We start from the raw sequence: 24,552 nt of genomic DNA on the forward strand, positions 1-24,552 counted from the left end.
AGAACCACATCACCCATCACCATCAACTCAGCTTCCACGCGATGCCCCAGTCCACATCGTATTCCCTTTACAGATGCTCCCCGACTAACGATGCTTCGACTTGCGATATTTCGTCTTTACGATGGTGTGAACGCTGAGCAACGGCAGCGAGTCGCAGCTCGCAACCGGCCACGTGATCAGGTGCATTACATGCATTTCCACCTGCGATATTTTCGGTATACGATGCGTTTATCAGAACATAACCCCATTGTAAGTTGAGGAGCACCTGTATTTTATCTAGAGCCGCTGCCTCACAGCGCCAGAGACCCGGGTTCGATCTTGTGGAGTTTGCATGTTCTCCCTGTGACCGTGTGGGTTTCCTCCGGGCGCTCCGGTTTCCTCCCACATCCCAATGAAGCGCAGGGTTGTAGATTAATCGGCCCCCTGTAAATTGTCCCTCGTGTGTAGGGAGTGGATGGGAAAGTGGGATAACATGGAACTAGCGTGAACGGGTGATCGACAGTCAGCGTGGACTCGGTGGGCTTCTCACCAATTCTATGTTATCCCACTTTCTCATCCACTCCCTCCACACTAGGGGGCAATGTACAGAGGGGCCGATTAACCTACAAACCCACTCGTCTTTGGGATGTGGGAGGAAACCGGAGCACCCGGAGGAAACCCACGGTCGCGGGGAGAACATGCAAACTCCACACACACAGCACCCGAGGTGAGGATGGAACCTGGGTCTCGGGCGCTGTGAGGCAGCGGCTCTACCCACTGTGCCACCGTGCCGACCCTGCACGCAAATGTGCAAAACAAAACACGCGGCTTGTTAGCTTTGGCACACAGCGGACTTTGGAAGGGGGTGAGCTGGCAGTCGGTACTGAACGTGCCCAGCCCGACATGCCAACGTAAGCACGTGTCCCTTTAAATGGCCACGCACGGTGGACAGTCAGACCAAGCGCACCCAGCTTCACCAGCAATGGCGGCACGGTGGCGCAGCGGTAGTTGCTGCCTTACAGCACTTGCAGCGCTGGAGACCCGGGTTCCATCCCGACTACGGGTGCCGTCTGTACGGAGTTTGTACGTTCTCCCCGTGACCCGCGTGAGTTTTCTCCGAGATCTTCGGTTTCCTCCCACACTCCAAAAGACGTGCAGGTTTGTAGGTTAATTGGCTTGCTAAATTGTCCTTAGTGTGTGTGGGATAGTGTTAATCGCTGGTGGGCGCGGACTCGGTGGGCTGAAGGGCCTGTTTCCGCGCTGTATCTCTAAACTGAACTAAACGATTAACGAAGGTCTCGGTGGGGTTTCTAGATGCCAGCATGAACTTGCTGCCTCCACCATTCTGTACAGTTCCTTGTGATTCTACGGGACGAGATGGAATGTAACGTCTCGGGTCAGTCAGCGGCTGTGTGGGATGGGATATAAGCTGACCTCCCACCCAGTGATTCAGCAGGACAGGACACAGTGTACCCCACTGGGATAGTTTGTGATAGCAGTGGGCGCACTGCTCACAAGTGCACTGTGAAAGTTGAAAGCTGCCCTGTGTGACCTTCACCTTTCCTTCCCACCCACAATCTCCTGTGTTGTTGCTCTTCCCCATTCCCATGGGGCTGGGTCCAGTGATTCATCAGTAAAGGATAGCTCTAGTTTAGTTGCTGAAGGTAACACATCAATGCCGATGCATTCCTCAATCCCCCGAGACTTCCTCCGCCAGCTTGGGGGCTGAAACTCAAGGCAACGTGAAAGATATTTTTGTTTTATACCACCCAGCCTCGAAAAACAACCTCGCACGAGAGGCTGGTTGCAGCCAATACTCCCAGCAGACGCTGGGCAGAGGGCCCAGTGAGAGGAACCGGGGGGGTTTAGTTTGGTTTAATTAAGCGATACAGCACGGAAACAGGCCCTTCAGCCCACCGGGTCCGCGACGACCAGCGATGCCCACACACTAACACTATCCTACACCCACTAGGGACAATCTGACACTTATACCAAGCCAATTACCCTGCAAACCTGTACGTCTTTGGAGTGTGGGAGGAAACCGGAGCACCCGGAGAAAACCCACGCGGGTCACGGGGAGAACGTACAAACTCCGTACAGACAGCGCCCGTAGTCGGGATGGAACCCGGGTCTCCGGCGCTGTGAGGCAGCAACTCTACCGCTGCGCCACAGTGCCTTCTTGTCTTCCGTACCCTCGAAGTCGGCTGTGGGAGGCACCCTCAGCCCCCCAGGGAACGAGGGCCGGGCGAGGAGAGGGTCATCAAACCTGATTGGACTGATCCAGGATGGGGAGGAATCTGCCTACAGACAGGACGTGACACAGCCGGCGTCCTGGTGCCATCGCAACAACCTGGAGCTCAATGCCCTCAAGACAGTGGAACTGATTGTAGACTTTGGGAAAACTCCCCCTCCCCCCACTCACCATCAACAACACCACAGTCACATCTGTGAAGTCATTTAAGTTCCTTGGAACCATCATCTCCAGGGACCTTAAATGGGGGGCCACCATCGACTCCACAGTCACAATGATGGTCCAATTCTATACTGCTATCATTGAGTCCGTCCTCACCTTCTCCATCACGTTCTGGTTTGGCTCAGCCACCAAGCACCACATCCGGAGGCTGCAACGGATCGTTCGCACAGCTGAGAAGGTTGTTGGCTGCAACCTTCCCCCCATTGACGAACTGGGCCAGGAAGCGAGCGGGCAAGATCATCTCTGACCCCTCTCGCCCTGGCCACAAACTCTTGGAAGCACTTCCCTCTAGAAGGCGACTCCGGACTGTCAAAGCAGCCACAGCCAGACATAAACACAGCTTTTTTTCCCACGAGCAGTAGCTCTACTCAACAACCAAAAGTCTCGACCCGAAACGTCACCCATTCCTTCTCTCCCGAGATGCTGCCTGACCTGCTGAGTTACTCCAGCATTTTGTGAATAAATCGGTCTGTAGCGTCCTTGTGCTCTGGTGTTTTATTTAATTCACATGTTAAAGTTAAAATGTTTTGTTCCTAATTGTCTACTGTATGTCGTGATGTTACTTGTGAACACAGCACCAAGGCACATTCCTCATCTGTATACATACTTGGCTAATAACATTTATTCAATTCAATTCAAATGGTGCCTCTTGTGTATGGACTCAGTGTGCTGTTCTGTACAAACTGCGCCAACCGGGCGATTGTGTTTATGTACTGGGATAGTCTTGCAGAGCTGGATGCAAAACATGCACTTCACTGTACCCAGCATACGTGACAATAAAGAACCCATTAGAAACATAGAAAAAAGCATAGGTGCAGGAGTAGACCATTTGGCCCTTCGAGCCAGCACCGCCATTCAATACGGTCATGGCTGATCATCCACAATCAGTACCCCGTTCCTGCTTTTTCCCCGTATCTCCTGATTCCATTAGCCCTAAGAACTAAATCTAACTCTCTCTTGAATGCGTGAAGAGATGTATTGGCACACGCAACACAAACACAGCATCTTCATTCAGGGCATTGTGAACAAAACTGAGGGTAAACCATACAGAGAGAATGACCTTTAATTAAACACCACCTAGTTTTGGGATGGTTGATCTTGGCTGTACTTGATAATTACATAGTTGATTGAAAGACACAGCACGGAAACAGGCCATTCAGCCCACCGAGTCCACGCCGACCTCCGATCACCCGTTCTATGTTATCCCACTTTCTCATCCACCCGCGACACACTAGGGGTGATCCACAGAGGGGCAATTAACCTACAAACCCACACGTCTTTGGGATGTGGGAGGAAACCAGGGTCCTGTGGAATTCTTTGTCACAGGCGGCTGTGGAGGACAAGCCATTGGGAATTTTTAAGGCGGGGATTGACAGGTTCTTGATCAGTACGGATGTCAGAGGTTATGGGGAGAAGGCAGGAGAATGGGGTTAGGAGGGAGAGATAGATCAGCCATGATTGAATGGCGGGGTCGACCTGATGGGCCGAATGGCCTAATTCTGCTCCTATCACTTATGAACACGTGGAGGAAGTCCACGGGGAGAACGTGCAAGCTCCACACACAGACAGACAGCACCCGGGGTAAGGATGGAACCCGGGACTCTGGCGCTGTAAGGCACTGAGCCACTGTGCCGCCCTGGTATTGCAACGTTTTCCAAAATACTGTAACCTTTTCCAAAACCCACTGTTAAAGGGAGATGGCTTACAGTGGGAGCATCGGCTGCTGCCACCCTGGTGAATGAGGTATTTATGCACAAAATGCTGGAGTAACTCAGCGGGTCAGGCAGCATCTCGGGAGAGAAGGAATGGGAGACCCTGAAGAAGGGTCTCGACCCAAAACGTCACCCATTCCCTCTCTCCTGAGATGCTGCCTGACCTGCTGAGTTACTCCAGCATTTTGTGAAATAAATACCTTCGATTTGTACCAGCATCTGCAGTTATTTTCTTACACTACCTGTTGAATGAGGTTGTTGGAGACCAAGAGGAATAAAATTAAAATATCTTTCACGATGGAACCGACAGTGATATTCAAGTGTAAGAAAATAACTGCAGGTGCTGGTACAAATCGAAAGGTATTTATTCACAAAATGCTGGAGTAACTCAGCGGGTCAGGCAGCATCTCAGGAGAGAAGGAATGGGCGACGTTTCGGGTCGAGACCCTTCTTCGGATTGATGATATTCAAGTGCACCACTAAAGTGAGTGGCACTCCCAACAATGTGTTGTGTGGCAACCTGATGATGCATATGATGAACGTTTGTTGGCACTGGGCCTGTACTCGCTGGAGTTCAGAAGAATGAGGGGGGACCTCATTGAAACTTACAGAATAATGAAAGGCCTGGATAGAGTGGATGTGGAGAGGATGTTTCCACTGGTGGGAGAGTCTGGGACCAAAGGCCACAGCCTCAGAATTAAAGGGCGCTCTTTTAGGAAGGAGGTGAGGAGGAACTTCTTTAGTCAGAGAGTGGTTAATCTGTGGAACTCATTGCCACAGAGGGCTGTGGAGGCCAAGTCAGCGGATATTTTTAAGAAGGGTCTCAACCCGAAACGTCACCCATTCCTCTCCAGAGATGCTGCCTGTCCCGCTGAGTTACTCCAGCATTTTGTGTCTATCATCGGTGTAAACCAGCATCTGCAGTTCCTTCCCACACCGATATGAACTGCTGTGATTGACTCTAATTTGCACAACTAGCTCCTATACTTCAAACTTCTAGACACTGCTGTTAAGGTGATATGTGATTAAATTCAAAACACGTAGTGATTCAGGTTGTGTCACATGGGCTTTGTTACAGGGACTGAACTTCCCTCTCAGCTGGTTCTCATTACTAATCTATTGGAGCTCTGGGGAGAAGACGGCAGGAATGTCACAGCATCACCTCCACTTCCCCCTCTCAGTCAAAGTCCAACCTGAGCACGATTATTCTCCCATGGCCACTCAGCACACAGCCGACAACTCTCAGTGTAACAGCATCCAAGAGGCACCAACTCCAAGCATCATTGAGGCACCGTGTGCAGCGTTATAGAGTGGATGTGGAGAGGATGTTTCCACTAGTGGGAGAGTCTAGGACCAGAGGGCACAGCCTCAGAATTAAAGGACGTTCCTTTCGGAAGGAGACGAGGAAAATTTCTTCAGTCAGAGGGTGGTGAATCTGTGGAATCCTTTGCCACAGACGGCTGTGGAGGTCAAGTCTTTGGGTATTTTTAAGGCAGAGATAGATAGATTCTTGATTAGTACGGGTGTCAGAGGTTATGGGGAGAAGGCAGTTGAGATAGATCGGCCATGATTGAATGGCGGAGTAAACTTGATGGGCCGAATGGCCTAAATCTGCTCCTAACACGTGTGGACTTATCACAGAGGCACTAACTACGCAGTAGGGCAGTGGGCACTTGTGAAGGCCCAGCGTTGGGGGGCTAGGGCCACAAGATGCTGCTCTGTTGGACTAGCCCATATTTTGTTATTTAATTCAGGAAACAGACATAGACCAGTACAGCACAGGAACAGGCCCTTCAGCCCACAATATCTGTGCTGAACTTGGTGCCAAGACCAACTCGTTTTCTGCCCGAAGGGGAATCAACAACCAGAGGTCACAGGTTTAAGATGAGAGGAGAAAGGTTTCATAGGTACCTGAGCAACTCAGCGGGACAGGCAGCATCTCTGGAATGGGTGATGTTAGGCCCTTCTTCAGACGTATAAATAGACAATAGGTGTAGGAGTAGGCCATTCGGCCCTTCGAGCCAGCACCACCATTCAATGTGATCATGGCTGATCATTCTCAATCAGTACCCCGTTCCTGCCTTCTCCCCATACCCCCTGACTCCACTATCCTTAAGAGCTCTATCTAGCTCTCTCTTGAATGCATTCAGAGAATTGGCCTCCACCGCCTTCTGAGGCAGAGAATTCCACAGATTCACAACTCTCTGACTGAAAAGGTTTTTCCTCATCTCCGTTCTAAATGGCCTACCCCTTATTCTTAAACTGTGGCCCCTGGTTCTGGACTCCCCCAACATTGGGAACATGTTTCCTGCCTCTAACGTGTCCAACCCCTTAATAACCTTATATGTTTCGATAAGATCCCCTCTCATCCTTCTAAATTCCAGTGTATACAAGCCAGGCCAACCCAAAACGTCACCCATTCCTTCTCTGCAGAGGTGCTGTGCTGCCTGTCGTGCTGCCTGTCGTGCTGCCTGTCGTGCCTGTCGTGCTGCCTGTCGTGCTGCCTGTCGTGCTGCCTGTCGTGCTGCCTGTCGTGCTGCCTGTCGTGCTGCCTGTCGTGCTGCCTGTCGTGCTGCCTGTCGTGCTGCCTGTCGTGCTGCCTGTCGTGCTGCCTGTCGTGCTGCCTGTCGTGCTGCCTGTCGTGCTGCCTGTCGTGCCTGTCGTGCCTGTCGTGCCGCCTGTCGTGCCGCCTGTCGTGCCGCCTGTCGTGCCGCCTGTCGTGCCGCCTGTCGTGCCGCCTGTCGTGCCGCCTGTCGTGCCGCCTGTCGTGCCGCCTGTCGTGCCGCCTGTCGTGCCGCCTGTCGTGCCGCCTGTCGTGCCGCCTGTCGTGCCGCCTGTCGTGCCGCCTGTCGTGCCGCCTGTCGTGCCTGTCGTGCTGCCTGTCGTGCTGCCTGTCGTGCTGCCTGTTGTGCTGCCTGTCGTGCTGCCTGTCGTGCTGCCTGTCGTGCTGCCTGTCGTGCTGCCTGTCGTGCTGCCTGTCGTGCTGCCTGTCGTGCTGCCTGTCGTGCTGCCTGTCGTGCTGCCTGTCGTGCTGCCTGTCGTGCTGCCTGTCGTGCTGCCTGTCGTGCTGCCTGTCGTGCTGCCTGTCGTGCTGCCTGTCGTGCTGCCTGTCGTGCTGCCTGTCGTGCTGCCTGTCGTGCTGCCTGTCGTGCTGCCTGTCGTGCTGCCTGTCGTGCTGCCTGTCGTGCTGCCTGTCGTGCTGCCTGTCGTGCTGCCTGTCGTGCTGCCTGTCGTGCTGCCTGTCGTGCTGAGTTACTCTGGCATCTCATGTCTGTCTACCTTATGCACTTTGTTGGTCTCTTTTAAAAAAAAACGTGAGTCCATGTTGTGTGTGAGTCTGCCCAACTTGATAAATGTGGATAGACACAAAACGCTGGAGTAACTCAGCGGGACAGGCAGTATCTCTAGAGAGAAGGAATGGGCGGAGTTTTGGGTGGAGACCCTTCTTCAGACTGTATTTTTCAATGGCTGGGGAGAGGGATATTGTTTGCGGTAACTTCGATCAACACACACACTAATAGTTCCTTCTGAAAGGAATGCAATGGTGGAGAGGGACTGACAAGATGCTTCCTCGGCCATGCTGGCTTTTCTTGTTCTCGGTAAATGAACTGATCAAGATCTACCCATCTACTGTATCTAGAAATGTCACCCATTCCTTCTCTCCAGAGATGCTATCTGTCCCGCTGAGTTACTCCGGTCTTTTGTGTCTACCTTCGGTGTAAAGTGGCACCTGCAGTTCCTTCCTGGGCAAGAGAGGGGTTTGTTTGGTTGTCAGTGCGTGATACAGCCAGGCTGAATCAGCCAGCATGCGTGCCCTGTGTGTGTGGCAGACATAACCCACTGCCCGTCCCATCACGTCTCTTCCCCAGAGATGGAATGTTGATTAAACAAGGGGGCAGGCGAGAGAGAGAGAGAGAGCGAGAGAGAACAGGGACGGTCTGAAGAAGGGTCTCGATCCCAAGAGTCACGCACTCCTTGTGTCCAGGGATGCTGCCTGTCCCGCTGAGTTACTCCACCATTTTGAGTCTATGTTGAGAGAAAACAGGGAACAGATGCCGTAATCTCTTCGGATAGACACAAAACGCTGGAGTAACTCAGCGGGACAGGCAGCATCCCTGGAGAGAAGGAATGGGGCGACGTTTCGGGCCGAGTCTGGAGAAGGGTCTCGACCCGAACGTTGCCCATTCCTTCTCTCAGCATTTTGTGCCTATCTTCAGTTTAAACCAGCATCTGCAGATCCTTCCTGCACACACCGTTATCACTTTGATGCTTAGAGTGAGTCACATCAGGACACAGCTCAGTGAAATCTCCACAAACATCCTTATTTTTGAACGCAGAGCCATCAGATTACAAAAGTCAATAAGGAAATAAAGGAGAGTTATGAGTGTAGTGTTCCTCTCTACGTGCCTACTCTGTCTGTCGGCAGGACACGTGTCTGAAGCCACTGACTTCATCACCAGCATATGTCCGTTATCAGGGCAGTCCTTGGATAAATACAGTCGACCTGCCAACAATAGTCTGCTTCAACATCTCACCATCGTGATTCACAACTATTAACATCCCCCACTGTAATTACCAACCTAGACAAATAAAGTGGAGGAAGTGCAAATGTTTGTTTAAACCGAAGATAGATGCAAATAAACTTGGAGTAACTCAGCAGGTCAGGCAGCATCTCTGGAGAGAAGGAATGGGTGACGTTTCGGGTCGAGACCCTTCTTCAGGCTGAGAGTCGGGGCAAAGCTCCTATCTAGAAGCTTATTTAATACCACTATCCTCTCTTCCTCCACCACCCCTGGCAGCGTGTTCCAGCCACCTACTGTGTAAAATCCTGCCCGCACATCTATATACTAAAATACTCGTTTGTTATCTTGTTTGTGACTGAACTTCAGCCAAAACGGTACACGACAGCACGACAATTTTAGGCCCACCTTACTCACCATTGTCACTTTAGTGTTAATGCAAGTAGTTTTATTGAAATCGGTCTTATATATTTAAAGTTATTCATATTTTAAAGTTTAAAAGGAGGGGAGGGGGAGGGGAGGAGGGGGGGAAGGGGGGAGTGGGGGAGAAGGGAGAAGAGAGGGGGGGTTGAGGAGAGAGGGGAGGGGGGGGGAGGAGAGGGTGCTGCACCAATGCAGGAGCGGTTTGGGCCCAACGGGTCCACTTGGTCTAGCCTCCTTTAAACCTTGCCCCTCTCACCTTAACCAGTGCCCTCTATTGTCTTTCCGCTGGCCGGTTAGCACACAACAAAAGCTCTTCACTGTACCTCGGTACACGTGACAATAAACTAAACTGAACTTAGTTTAGTTTAGAGATACAGAGTAGAAACAGGCCTTTCAGCCCGCCGACTCCACGCCGACCAGCGATCCCCGCACATTAACACTGCCCGACACACACTAGGGACAATTTACACTTACACCAAGCCAATTAATCTACAAACCTGCACGTCTTCGGAGTGTGGGAGGAAACCGAAGATCTTGAGGAAAAAAAACCCACGCAGGTCACGGGGAGAACGTACAAACTCCGTACAGACGGCGCCCGTGGTCAGGATGGAACCCGGGTCTCCGGCGCTGCATTCGCTGTAAGGCAGCAACTCTACCACTGCGCCACCGCAATCCCTGATAAACTAAAGTGAACTGGACTTTCAAAGGAAGCAGGCTACATGAAATCTTATTTTAAATTGCACATTTTGTGGTTTCCAGCGTGGAGGGATAAAGCATCATTTACTGTGTGCCTGCATCTTCAGTGTACGCACGATCAGACACAGTCTTGCTACGCAGTCTTATTACACAGTCTTACTACGCAGTCTTACTACACAGTCTTATTACACAGTCTTACTACACAGTCTTATTACACAGTCTTATTACACAGTCTTACTACACAGTCTTACTACACAGTCTTACTACACAGTCTTATTACACAGTCTTACTACACAGTCTTATTACACAGTCTTATTACACAGTCTTACTACACAGTCTTACTACACAGTCTTACTACACAGTCTTATTACACAGTCTTACTACACAGTCTTATTACACAGTCTTATTACACAGTCTTACTACACAGTCTTACTACACAGTCTTACTACACAGTCTTACTACGCAGTCTTACTACACAGTCTTATTACACAGTCTTATTACACAGTCTTACTACACAGTCTTACTACACAGTCTTACTACACAGTCTTACTACACAGTCTTATTACAGTCTTACTACACAGTCTTACTACACAGTCATACTACACAGTCTTACTACACAGTCTTACTACACAGTCTTACTACACAGTCTTACTACACAGTCTTACTACACAGTCTTACTACACAGTCTTATTACACAGTTTTACTACACAGCCTTACTACACAGTCTTACTACACAGTCTTACTACACAGTCTTACTACACAGTCTTACTACACAGTCTTACTACACAGCCTTACTACACAGCCTTACTATGGCCTTACAGCTCCTGAGACAGACATTCTTTTTTATTCAAATAGTCCAGAGGCCACTGCTTGTCAACTCCCAGCTGTGCTCTCTAGTCTGGGACTTCCTCACGGGCTGCCTGACACACTCCACTGACATTTATTCAGCTGCAGGGTCTACATTTGCAATATTTAACTCAAGTTTAAAAGGCAGCAGGCGGGCGGGGGGGGGGGGTTTCAAGAATGTGAGGAGGAAATCCCAGGTAACGTAATATTCTCCAGGGAAGGCTCCAAATTAGTCAGCTTGTTTCTGTCCATGCCTTTGCGGGCATCTGCCCATCAAGCTGGCGGTCACGGTGGCACAGCGGCAGAGTTGCTGCCTTACAGCAAACACCCGGGTTCCATCCCAACTACGGGCGCCGTCTGTACGGAGTTTGTACGTTCTCCCTGTGACCTGCGTGGGATTTCTCCGGGATCTTCGGTTTCCTCCCACACACTCCAAAGACGTACAGGTATGTCCCTAGTGGGTGTCGGATAGTGTTAGTGTGCGGGGATCGCTGGTCGGTGCGGACCCGGTGGGCCGAAGGGCCTGTTTCCGCGCTGTATCTCTAAACTAAACAGGTTTGCAAGTTCTCGGAGTAGAATCAGGCCACTCGGCCCATCGAGTCTACTCCGCCTTAGAGTTTCGTCCCCTGGTTCCCGATTCCCCTACCCAGGGCAAGAGTCTCTGTGCATCTACCCCATCCATTCCTCCCACATGGAGGTAAATGTTTCAATGGGCATGTTTATAACATTATAGATTTCCAAATACGTTTCTCCGTCTCTTCAGATGGCACCTCCGACATCGTCTGTTTCCAATCCCTCGTCCCCTGTGACCGCATGTGTTTAGTTTAGAGATACGGCACGCAAACAGGCCCTTCGGCCCATCGGGTCCGTGCCGACCAGCGCTCACCCATTCAGTCTGAAGAAGGGTCTCGACCCGAAACGTCACCCATTCCTTCTCTCCCGAGATGCTGCCTGACCTGCTGAGTTACCCCCTGCATTTTGTGTCTACCTTCGGTTTAAACCAGCTGCATCTGCAGTTCCTTCCACACAGCTCACCCATTCACTCTAGTTCTACGTTATCCCACCTTCGAAGGCTTTGGAAGATTGAAGAGCCAGCATGACATAATAGCAGCTGAGAGCCTTGATGCCCCACGATGATACTGACGCGTTGTATGGAAGTCCCACACCCATACCAGACACTTTGATGCTATCAGGGCCACGTGAGATTGGAAGCTGGCGTCTGGTTTACCGAGCTACCTGCCAGCCCAGCATTCAACGTCCTCAGTGCTTTCATAGAAACATAGAAGCATTGAAAATAGGTGCAGGAGTAGGCCATTCAGCCCTTCGAGCCTGCACCGCCATTCAATATGATCATGGCTGATCATCCATCTCAGTATCCCGTACCTGCCTTCTCTCCATACCGCCTGATCCCTTTAGCCACAAGGGCCACATCTAACTCCCTCTTAAATATAGCCAATGAACTGGCCTCAACTACCTTCTGTGGCAGAGAATTCCACAGATTCACCACTCTCTGTGATTAAAAAATCTTTCTCATCTCGGTCCTAAAAGGCTTCCCCCTTATCCTTAAACTGTGACCCCTTGTTCTGGACTTCCCCAACATCGGGAACAATCTTCCTGGAATTGCGTGGACTCAGCATTGGGCAGGGAGTGGAAGATCAAGGATTCTCTTCATCGGGATTGTTTACAGAACAGTTAGACTTTCCTGCCCATGAACCTTGCCTAATTTGCAAGCAGTCTGATCGAGACACGATTACAGGTCACAGCCAAACGGCACAAGGGAACCACCCCTGCAGAGCAATTTCTCCTTGACTTCCTTCCTCCCCCTTCAACGAAACATTGCTGCTTCTTGTAGAATTGCCCACAGCCCAGCCGTGGGGAAAGGAACCCATTTTAGGTTTGTCGGAAGGAACTGCAGATGCTAACTAACTAACTAATGTCTTAATTAAAACCAGGCCCAGAGCTCGCCCTCCTGAGGCTGGGATCACAGGTTATTTCCGGCCAGGGTTGCTAACTGTCCCGTATTAGCCGGGACATCCCGTATTTTGGGTTAGGTTAGTTTGTCCCGTTCGGGACCGCCCTTGTCCCGTATTAGTAAGGTTGCCAACTATCTCGCTCCCAAATAAGGGACAAAGGGTGACGTCACCGCCCCGCGCCCCACGTGACCTCACCCAGCCAGCGGCCACGTGCTCCCGCTCCACCAATGGCGACCGCCCGGGCCGGGCGGTGACGTCACCCCTTGTCCCGTATTTGGGAGTGAGGAAGTTGGCAACCGTGTTTCTGGCAGCTCAGAGACAAGTGTGTGTGTGTCCGTCTCCGTCTCCTGAGTTCTCCATTAGAGCAGGCTCACTGTTCTTTCAAGCCAATCAACACCACACACACACCCTCCACGTACTAACGACGAGCTGTCTTGATCTGGGGAAGTAAAATTGGAATGTGTGGGGACCCCTCGATGAAAGTCACCGTCAAACGCCACACACCGATACCATGAGTAGGAAGGAACTGCAGGTCATAGAAGTAGAATTAGGCCATTCAGCCCATCAGGTCTACTCCGCCATTCAATCATGGCTGATCTATCTCTCCCTCCTAACCCCATTCTCCTGCCTTCTCCCCATAACCTCTGACACCCGCACTAATCAAGATCTATCTATCTCTGCCTTGAAAATATCCACTGACTTGGCCTCCACAGCCGTCTGTGGCAAAGAATCCCACAGATTCACCGCCCTCTGACTAAATAAATTCCTCCTCATCTCCTTCCCAGAGGAACATCCTTTAATTCTGAGGCTGTGCCCTCTAGTCCTGGACTCTCCCACTAGTGGAAACGTCCTCTCTACACCCACTCTATTCCAGGCCTCCACCCTGAAGGGCATTGTGGGCCGAATGGCCTGGTACCTGTCCTACGATAACGATGTCGTAGGAAGGAACTGCAGATGCCGGTTTAAACCGAAGATAGTCACAAAAAACTGGAGTAACTCCGCGGGTCAGGCAGCATCTCTGGAGAGAAGGAATGGGTGACGCTTCGGGCCGAGACCCTTCTTCAGTCTGAAGGGGTAGTTGCTACGTAAATGCAAAGTACTTTTGTCCCCGTTTGTTTTAACTCTGGCTTCAGCGTACTTTTTGGCTTGGGAAAAGCCTCTTGGAGAACACGTCCCCATAAACTCCACGTCCACCATCCAAGTAAAATTGGACGCTGAGCTGGAGAGTGGAGCCATCTTTCCACATGCGTCTGACAACAGATTGGCAGCCACACACGGATAATTCATAGGAGAAATAGTGCAGGTGGGGGGAGGAATCCAAACCGGCAACGTTGGATAAATGGGTCTGAAGAAGGGCCCCGACCCCAAACGTTACCCATGCTTTATCTCCGCAGATGCTGCCTGCCCCGCTGAGTGACTCCAGCACTTCGTGTCTGTCTCCGGTACAGTGGATGGTCAGACTGGTTCTGGAACCTCAAGGGCGGTCACGGTGGCGCAGCGGTAGAGTTGCCGCCTTATAGCGAATGCAGCGCCGGAGACCCGGGTTCCATCCTGACTACGGGCGCCTGCGTGGGTTTTCTCCGAGATCTTCGGTTTCCTCCCTCACTCCAAAGACGTGCAGGTTTGTAGGTTGATTGGTTTGGCAAATGTTTTTAAAAATTGTCCCTAGTGTGTAGGATAGTGTTAGTGCGCGGGGATCGCTGGGCGGCACGGACTCGGTGGGCCGAAGGGCCTGTTTCCGCGCTGTATCTCTAAATCTAAAAATCTAAAAATCTCCCACACTCCAAAGACGTGCAGGTTTGTAGGTTAATTGGTTTGGTAAATGTAAAAATTGTCCCTAGTGGGTGTGGGATGGTGTTAGTGTGCGGGGATCGCTGGTCGGCGCGGTATCTCTAAAACTATAAACTAAAAACTAAACTGATGCTCATGTAATGTGGGCAGGGTAGAAGGTGTTCATAAGTTCATAAGTGATTGGAGCAGAATTTCTTTAGTCAGAGGGTGGTGAATCTGTGGACGAATGAGGGGGGACCTCATTGAAACGTATAGAATAGTGAAAGGCTTGGAGAGAGTGGATGTGGAGAGGATGTTTCCACTGGTGGGAGAGTCTAGGACCAGAGGGCACAGCCTCACAATGGAACGTAGACCACACTCCTCGGCCTCGAGGGATAGCCACGACGAAGTCTACATCTGCAGTTCCTTCCCACACATCTTGATTGCACCACCTCTGTTTCCTGGGCCTCAGCTTCCTCCCCACCTCCTGGGCCTCAGCTTCCTCCCCACCTCCTGGGCCTCAGCTTCCTCCCCACCTCCTGGACCTCAGCTTCCTCCCCACCTCCTGGGCCTCAGCTTCCTCCCCACCTCCTGGGCAGAAGGTGGGTGGACCTTTCTTCCCTCTTGTCGCCTTCTTCAGACTGGGCCACTCTCTGGGACATGGTTAACTGTTCCGTGCCTGTGGTTGCCACTGTTGTATGACCACGATCACCCCGGTGGCCAAGAACAGCAGGTGAGCGTGCCTTAATGACCACCATCTTGTGGCTCTGACAGGCGGGGTGGGTCGAGAGGCTGGTCACCCTGCATCTACTCCAGCCTACCAGGCGGCCCAGATCCATAGTCTTCACGCACCACCACAACAGGTCCACAGCTGACCCGTATTAGGTATCAATTCAGTCTAGTTTATTGTCGCGTGTATCGAGGTACAGTGAAAAGCTTTTATTGCGTGCTAAGCAGACAGCGGAAAGACAATACATGACTACAATCGATCCATTTACAGTGTACAGATACATGCACTGTAAATTGGGCGGCACGGTGGCGCAGCGGTAGAGTTGCTGCCTTACAGCGAATGCAGCGCCGGAGACCCGGGTTCCAGCCCCACTACTGTATGGAGTTTTACATTCTCCCCGCGGGTTCTCTCCGAGATCTTCGGTTTCCTCCCACAGTGTGTAAGTCAATTGGCTTGGTATAAATGTCAAATTGTCCCTAGTGTGTTTAGAATAGTGTTAGTGTGCGGGGATCGCTGGTCGGCGCGGACTCGGTGGGCCGAAGGGCCTGTTTCCACGCTGTATCTCTAAACTAAACTATACTAAACTAAACTAAACATGATAAGGGAATGACATTTAATGCGAGGTAAAGCCAGCAAAGTCCGATCAAGGATAGTCCGAGAGTCACCAATGAGGTAGATAGTAGTTCAGCACCGCTCTCTGGGTGTGGTGGGATGGTTCAGTTCCCTGACAACAGCTGGGGAGAAACTGTCCTGTTGTTCATACAATATGTTCATACATATGTTCTTCGCATACAGCACGTCAAGAACGTGAAATAAAAGTGTGCCGGGGCAATAAAACCCTCCACAATAATCAGAACAATCTGTAGCTCCCCACCCATCCAGGCCCCAGGGCTGCCGGTAAAACACTTGACAGTTTCAGGAGATGTGTGCAGCAGGTCATGGAGTTTTACTACCCAGAGAAAGATTCAACACATCCTGCCTTTCATTCAAGAGTCGTGTGAGGAAAGACTGGAAAGACTGGGCTTGTATTCACTGGAGTTTAGAAGGATGAGAGGGGATCCGATAGAGACGTGTAAAATTATGAAAGGACTGGACAATGCGGGAAAAATGTTCCCAATGTTGGGGGAGTCCAGAACCGGGGGCCACAGTCTAAGAATAAAGGGGAGGCCATTTAAAACTCAGATGAGAAGAAACGTTTTCACCCAGAGTTGTGAATTTGTGGAATTCTCTGCCACAGAGGGCAGTGGAGGCCGATTCACTGGATGAGTTTAAAAGAGAGTAGTTAGATAGAGCTGTAGGGGCTAGCGGAATCAAGGGACATGGAGAGAAGGCAGGCACGGGTTACTGATTGTAGATGATCAGCCATGATCACGATGAATGGCGGTGCTGGCTCGAAGGGCCGAATGGCCTCCTCCTGCACCTATTTTCTACGTTTCCCCTCTTGGGCGGTGGACCTTTCTCTGAGGCGTTCTCGCTGCCTCTCCGTCCATTTCCCAGCAGGACCACACCAGGCTAAGGCACGCAGAAGGATTGAGTCCACAAATGGCTTAGTGCCACAACAATGTTGAGACAGGGGAACGATCACGGCGAAAGATGGAGGAGTCATCTCTCAAGCCCAACAAAACATTCATCTCATTTTGCATCTGAAATACGGGAAGTCAATTAACTTGAAAATAGCCCTGTGTTAATTTTATTCCCTGTGTAATTCTCAGAGGTACCAGCGCACACTTTGAAAGTAGGATTCTTGTTCTCTGAGCTACTCACCAGTAAGTGGGTGTAGCTGTGTTTTTAATATTACTCAGAAGCATTTACATTTCAAAACTGCATAGTTTCAACTCCCACTGCAGTTTTACGATCACAACCACGCTGGGCACAGACTCACAGGCACTTAATACCCACGTCTTCAAGGGGTTTTTAAAAATAGGAGCAGAATTAGGCCATTCGGCCCATCAGGTCTCCTCTGCCATTTAATCATGGCTGATCTATCTCTCCCTCCTAACCCCATTCTCCTGCCTTCTCCCCATAACCCCTGACACCCGCACTAATCAAGAATCTATCTATCTCTGCCTTAAAAATATCCACTGACTTGGCCTCCACAGCCGTCTGTGGCAAAGAATCCCACAGATTCACCGCCCTCTGACTAAAGAAATTCCCCCTCATCTCCTTCCTAAAAGAACGTCCTTTAATTCTGAGGCTGTGACCTCTGGTCCTAGACCCTCCCACTAGTGGAAACATCCTCTCCGCATCCACTCTATCCGGGTCTTTCACTATTCGGTACGTTTCAGTGAGGTCCCCCTTCATCCTTCTAAACTCTCCACGATACTCTTCCTGCCAGCTGAATGATGCTATGGTTCAAATATGAGGGGTGATCAAAATAACACCAGGGAAAATCCTAACCCTCAATCCGTTGCCACACAGGTGATTCTGCTTGGGATCAGGGAACACAAGAAGGGTCCTGACCCAAAACATCACCTATCCACACCCTCTACAGACGTTGCCTGACCCGCTGAGTTCCTCCAGGGCTTTGTGTTTTACTAAAGCCTCCAGCATCTGTGGTTCCTCCTGTTCCCTGTGAACAAAGATTCACGTAGAGTGTCTGTGCAGGAAGGAACTGCAGATGCTGAAGATAGACACAAAAAGCTGGAGTAATCAGCGGGTCAGGCAGCATCTCTGGAGAGAGGGTCTGAAGAAGGGTCTCGGCCCAAAACGTCACCCATTCCTTCTCTCCAGAGATCCCTCTAAACCCGTCCTGTCCATGCACCTGTCTAATCGATTTTTAAACGCTCCGATGATCTCTGCCTCAACTACCTCCTCTGCGATTAAAGAGGTTGTTTCATGTAGATAAGGAGCTTGGAGCGAAATTGTGGCAAGCTGCAAAGTGTAAGATACAGCTGGAAAAGTAGAAAGGTTAGCCGTGGAACAAGGGTCAAAGACAAGGCAAAGCAACCAGTCTCTTCACAGTTCAGTCTGAGCGCTCAGAGGAAGACAAGAGTAAAGACTTGACTTGGCCAGCCAGTCTGGATCTGAGGTTTGACTAACAGAAACCATGTTGTCCTTTTTTTATTTGGTTAGGACTTTTACGTGAAACACCCTTAAATGTACCACAGTATATACTATGTACACTTTAGGGCGCAGCTGTAGAGTTGCAGCCTTACAGCGAATGCAGCGCCGGAGACCCGGGTTCCATCCTGACCACGGGCGCTGTCTGTACGAAGTTTGCACGTTCTCCCCGTGACCTGCGTGGGGTTTCTCCGAGAACTTCGGTTTCCTCCCACACTCCCACACTCCAAAGACGTGCAGGTTTGTAGGTTAATCGGCTTGGTGTTAATGTAAAAATTGTCCCTAGTGCAGGATAGTGTTAGTGTGCGGGGATCGCTGGTCAGCGTGGACTCGGTGGGCCGAAGGGCCTGTTTCCACACTGTAATAAGCGGTCCTGACCTACCATCTACCTCATTGGGGACCCTCGGATTAGCTTTAATCCGACTTTATCTTGCATTAAACATTATTCTCTGCCTCAGAAGGCAGTGGAGGCCAATTCTCTGAATGCATTCAAGGGAGAGCTAGATGGAGCTCTTAAGGATAGCGGAGTCAGGGGGTATGGGGAGAAGGACAGGAACGGGGTGCTGATTGAGAATGATCAGCCATGATCACATTGAATGGCGGTGCTGGCTCGAGGGGCCGAATGGCCTCCTCCTGCACCTATTGTCTATTGTCTATTCCTTTTATCCTGTATCTGCACACTGTGAATGGCTCGATTGTCATCATGTATTGTCTTTCCACTGGCTGGTTAGCACGCAACAAAAAGCTTTTCACTGTACCTCGGTACACGTGACAATAAACTAGATTAAACTATATTTTAAGCAAAATATTCCAGCATTGAGTCATACAGCAGGGAAATAGACCCTCCGGTCCAATTTGCCCATGCCAACCAACATGTTCCATCTATACTAGTCCCTTCTGCCCACATTTGGCCCATATTTCTCTAAACCTTTCGTATCCATGTACCTGTCCAAATTTCTTTTGAATGTTATCATCGTAACCTCCTCAACTACTTACTTTCAACAAATTACTAAACATCATACTTTCAATTTGTTTCTAATTTACCTATTAATTTAAGAATTAAGAATTAAGAATTCACAGTTTAAGAATAAGGGGTAGGCCACACTGTTTAAGAATAAGGGGTAGGCCATTTAGAACGGAGATGAGGAAAAACCTTTTCAGTCAGAGACGGCAACACCGGCAACACCGGCAACAACGGCAGTGGAGGTCAATTCTCTGAATGCATCCAAGAGAGAGCTAGATAGAGCCCTATTGTCTATTGTCTATGATTTCAGGGTTACAATCTTCCCCACTAAACTCTACCATGACCTTAGGAGTATTGGGAGAGTGGGCAGAGAAGTGGCAGCTGGAATATAGTGTGGCAAAGTGTGGACTCATGCGTTTTGGTAATAGGAATAAAGGCGTAGACTATTTTCTAAATGGGGAGAGAATCCAGAAATCGGAGGTGCAAAGGGACTTGGGAGTGTTGGTGCAGGATTCCCAAAAAGTTAATCTGCAAGTCGAATCGGTAATAAAGAAAACAAACTCAATGCCAGCTCAACACCTTCGCTCAGTCTGCCTTAACCAACCTGATCTCCCGGTGGCTGAGCACTTCAACTCCCCCTCCCACTCCCAGTCTAACCTTTCTGTCATGGGCCTCCTCCAGTGCCATAGTGAGGCCCACCGGAAATTGGAGGAACAGCACCTCATATTTCGCCTGGGCAGCTTGCAGCCCAGCGGTATGAACATCGACTTCTCCATCTTTAGATAGTTCCTCTGTCCCTCTCTTCCCCTCCTCCTTCCCAGATCTCCCTCTGTCTTTCTGTCTCCACCTATATCCTTCCTTTGTCCCGCCCTCCTGACATCCGTCTGAAGAAGGGTCTCGACCCGAAACGTCACCCATTCCTTCTCTCCCGAGATGCTGCCTGACCTGCTGAGTTACTCCAGCATTTTGTGAATAAATACCTTCGATTTGTACCAGCATCTGCAGTTATTGTCCTGCACTACCTGTTAATATGAACAGTCATTTGTCCAAACAATTGTTGGTGATAACCTTATTGCCAGGGGTTGCCAACTTCCTCACTCCCAAATACGGGACAAAGGTGACGTCACCACCCAGCTCGGGCGGCCGCCATTGGTGGAGCGGGAGCACGTGGCCGCTGGCTGGGTGAGGTCACGTGGGGCGGTGACCTCACCCTTTGTCCCGTATTTAAGAGTGAGGAAGTTGGCAACCCTACTAATACGGGACAAGGGTGGTCCCGTACGGGACAAACTAGTTTAGCCCAAAATACGGGATGTCCCAGCTAATATGGGACAGTTGGCAACCCTGCTTATCGCATGTGTGGGAGTGCCATTTTGTAACTCCTACGCTGACTGGCTTGTAAATAACTCTGCCAGACACTTTTCGGAGCTGGCCTTCATACCTTGAGACCATGTGCTGCAGTCATTACAATGTGACTAGCATCGAGCTGCAGTTATAATCGTTCCCAGGTTAAGGCAGAGGGTTATTTTCCCCTGTTGACAGTCTTGGCAGTGGTACAACACTGTGAATTGGCTTGTTTCGAGAAGTATAGTTGCTTGCAAGTGAGATGAGCCAAATCGCAAGGTTCCAGAGGGAAGCCAAACGCTTCACTATTCTCTCCCCTCTGAGGCAGCACTAACCTGTTTCCGATTTATTCCTAAAATGGAGCAGTTTGATATTAAAATAAAACTCTGCCGGGCCACGTGGAGTGAGCTGAGATCATGCCCAATGGCCCTCCTTGATCACAGGGTATACTCCCACTGCCAGAGTACGAGCCCCAGAGAATGGAGAACTGTACAGCACTGAAACTGGCCCTTCGGCCCATCATGTATGTAACACCATGGGTCACAGAGTGATACAGTGTGGAAACAGGCCCCCCAGCCCAACTTGCCCACACCACCCAACATCTCCCAGCTACACTAGTCCCACCTGCCTGCGCTTGGTCCATATCCCTCCAAACCTGTCCTATCCATGTACCTGTCTAACTGTTTTTTAAATGTTGGGATAGTCCCAGCCTCAACTACCTCCTCCGGCAGCTTGTTCCATACACCCACCACCCTCTGTGTGAAAAAGTTACCCCTCAGATTCCAATTAATTTTTTTCCCCTTAAACCTGTGTCCTCTGGTCCACGATTCCCCTACTCTGGGCAAGAGACTCTGTGCATCTATCTGATCTATTCCTCTCAGGGATTTTATACACTTCTTTAGGATGAACTTCAGACTGGAGCGACTAGGCTTGTATACACTGGAATTTAGAAGGATGAGAGGAGATCTTATCAAAACGTATAAGATTATTAAGGGGTTGGACACGTTAGAGGCAGGAAACATGTTCCCAATGTTGGGGGAGTCCAGAACCGGGGGCCACAGTTTAAGAATAAGGGGTAGGCCATTTAGAACTGAGATGAGGAAAAACTTTTTCAGTCAGAGAGTTGTGAATCTGTGGAATTCTCTGCCTCAGAAGGCAGTGGAGGCCAATTCTCTGAATGCATTCAAGAGAGAGCTAGATAGAGCTCTTAAGGATAGCGGAGTCAGGGGGTATGGGGAGAAGGCAGGAACGGGGTACTGATTGAGAATGATCAGCCATGATCACATTGAATGGCGGTGCTGGCTCGAAGGGCCGAATGGCCTCCTCCTGCACCTATTGTCTATTGTCTATTTAAGCCATTCAGCCCATCAAGTCTACTCTATCATTCAATCGTGGCTGATCCATTGGTGCGGGGATCGCTGGGCGGCACGGACTCGTTGGGCCGAAGGGCCTGTTTCCGCGCTGTATCTCTAAACTAAACTAAACTAAACCCTCGGCGGACCGAGCGCGAGTGTTGTGTGAAACGGTGGTGAGTCTACGCTTGGTCTCGCCGATGTAGAGGAAGGACCTTTCCTCCTGTAAACTGGTGAGATGAGAGGAAAGAGCAGTCACAAGACTATAATGCAGGATAATCCTTCCACGTATTTTATCAACGGCGTGGAGCTATCAACCTTGAAACAACCCAGGGGATTAGGACACTAAGCACAGAAATCACTCTATCCCAGCACGCTGCGTTTGACGGGTGCTGGAATATCTTGCCCATGTCAGGGAGTTCTTTCTATCCCCCACTGCAAATATGTGAGGAAATGCAAACATAAACTCACGGTGGTGCAGCGGGTAGAGCTGCTGCCTCACAGCACCAGAGACCCGGGTTCCACCCTGACCTCGGGTGCTGTCTGTGTGGAGTTTGCACGTTCTCCCTGTGACCGCCTGGGGGTTTCCTCCGGGTGCTCCGGTTTCCTCCCACATCCCAAAGACGTGCGGGTTTGTGGGTTAATCGGCCCCTCTGTGAATCGTCCCCTGATGTGCGGGGAGTGGATGAGAAAGTGGGATAGCACGGAACTGGTGTGAACGGGTGATCGATGGTCGGCGTGGACTCGATGGGCCGAAGGGCCTGTTTCCACGCTGTATCTCTAAACTAAACTAAACTTAATCTTGTTAGAGATTAGATACAAGGAACTGCAGATGCTGCTTTCCAGAAAAAGATACAAAGTGCTGGAGTAACCCAGCAGGTTACTGGTTTACTTGTTACTGGTTTACTGGTTTGAGATGCTGGTTTACTCCAAAGATAGACAAGAAGTGTTGGAGTAACTCAGTGGGTCAGGCAGCATCTGTGGAGAACATGGACAGGTGACGTTTGTGGTCGGTATTCCCTTTCTCCAGCGCTGCTGCCTGTGCTGGGCCTGTTTCTGTGCTGCATCTCTGAACTATTAACTAAAACAATTGATCGTCAATGCAAGGAAACCCATTGCCTGTATTGGCAAATATAACTTCAGAAAGGCCAAAGCAAATGTACTTTTGCAAATGCAACGAGAGTTAGATACAGCTCTTAGGGATAACAGATCAAGGGATAGAAACATAACATAGAAAATAGGTGCAGGTGGAGGCCATTCAGCCCTTCGAGCCAGCACCGCCATTCATTATGGCTGATCATCCACAATCAGTAACCCGTGCCTGCCTTCTACCCATATCCCTTGATTCCGCTATCCCATAGAGCTCTATCTAACTCTCTTTTAAATTCATCCAGTGTTTTGGCCTCCTCTGCCTTCTGTGGCAGAGAATTCCACAATTCACAACTCTCTGGCTGGGAAAGATTTTTGATGTGGGGAGAAAGCCGGAACGGGGCACTGATTGTGAATGATCAGCCATGATCACAGTGAATGGCGGTGCTGGCTCGAAGGGCCGAATGGCCTCCTCCTGCACGTATAAGAAAATAACTGCAGATGCTGGTACAAATCGAAGGTATTTATTCACAAAATGCTGGAGTAACTCAGCGGGTCAGGCAGCATCTCGGGAGAGAAAGGATGGGTGACGTTTCGGGTCGAGACCCTTCTTCAGACTGATATTGTCTCTGTATGCAGAATGTACCAGCGCTGGGGGTCACAGGCAGGTAGCGTGGATACGTGACAGCTTACTTCAGCTGCTGGCTTACTGGCGGCAGGAACACACAAGTGAAACCAGATGCCGCAGTGTAGTGAGAGGTGAAGAGATATTCCCCAGGCCCCGAGATCACATCTTGCAGCCGCCCGCCCGCCCGCCTGCCCGCCTGGAGGTGCTAGCATTCCCAGTCACCCTGACAGCTCTCTGAGGGCAGCTGATGAATGACTGGGCCAGTCCGCGGCGAGATTTGCATCCATTTAAACCGCGTTTGTGCCAATCGCAGACTTATTGCGTTCTGTCTCAAACCGACGTGAATGCCCATCCCGCCTGACTAATGAGGGGGCACCATTCATCAGACTTCCTTCCTCTGTGAGCCGGGCCAGGCCGCGGTGATTAGCGCCGGCTAATTAATGCTGCACGTTCTGCCTCCTGCAAATGGAGTTTGGCTGCAAACACGCACCCCCTTAATTAGGGGCATTCTCTCTCTGTGAAAGGGGAGCCTGTCTGACTACCATCATTAGCACACAGCATGAGAGGAAACAAGGCTGTCTCCAAACATGCACACACGCGCACTCGCACACGCAAGCACAAGTACACACAAGTACACACAAACGCACGTATGCACACGTGCACATACACACAAACAAACACCACAAATTGCCTGGTACCTACATCAAGAGTCACACAGCATCAACATGCCCCATCTTCACCAGTCCCACCTGCCTGCGTTTGGCCCATATCCCATTAATCCTGTCCCATACATGTACTTGTCCAAATGTCTTTTGAGTCAATAGACAATAGGTGCAGGAGGAGGCCATTCGGCCCTTCGAGCCAGCACCACCATTCACTGTGATCATGGCTGATCATTCTCAATCAGTACCTCGTTCCTGCCTTCTCCCCATACCCCCTGACTCCGCTATCCTTAAGAGCTCTATCTAGCTCTCTCTTGAATGCATTCAGAGAATT

At 50.4% G+C, this 24,552-nt stretch overlaps 1 protein-coding gene across 4 annotated transcripts in view; it reads right to left on the reverse strand.

Moving 5' to 3' along the window:
- Positions 1–24,552, reverse strand: part of syn3 (synapsin III) — a 149,016-nt gene that overhangs the window by 26,421 nt on the left and 98,043 nt on the right. The window lies entirely within an intron of this gene.

Source organism: Rhinoraja longicauda, chromosome 20 (assembly GCF_053455715.1).
Source record: "Rhinoraja longicauda isolate Sanriku21f chromosome 20, sRhiLon1.1, whole genome shotgun sequence".
NCBI lineage: Eukaryota > Metazoa > Chordata > Chondrichthyes > Rajiformes > Arhynchobatidae > Rhinoraja > Rhinoraja longicauda.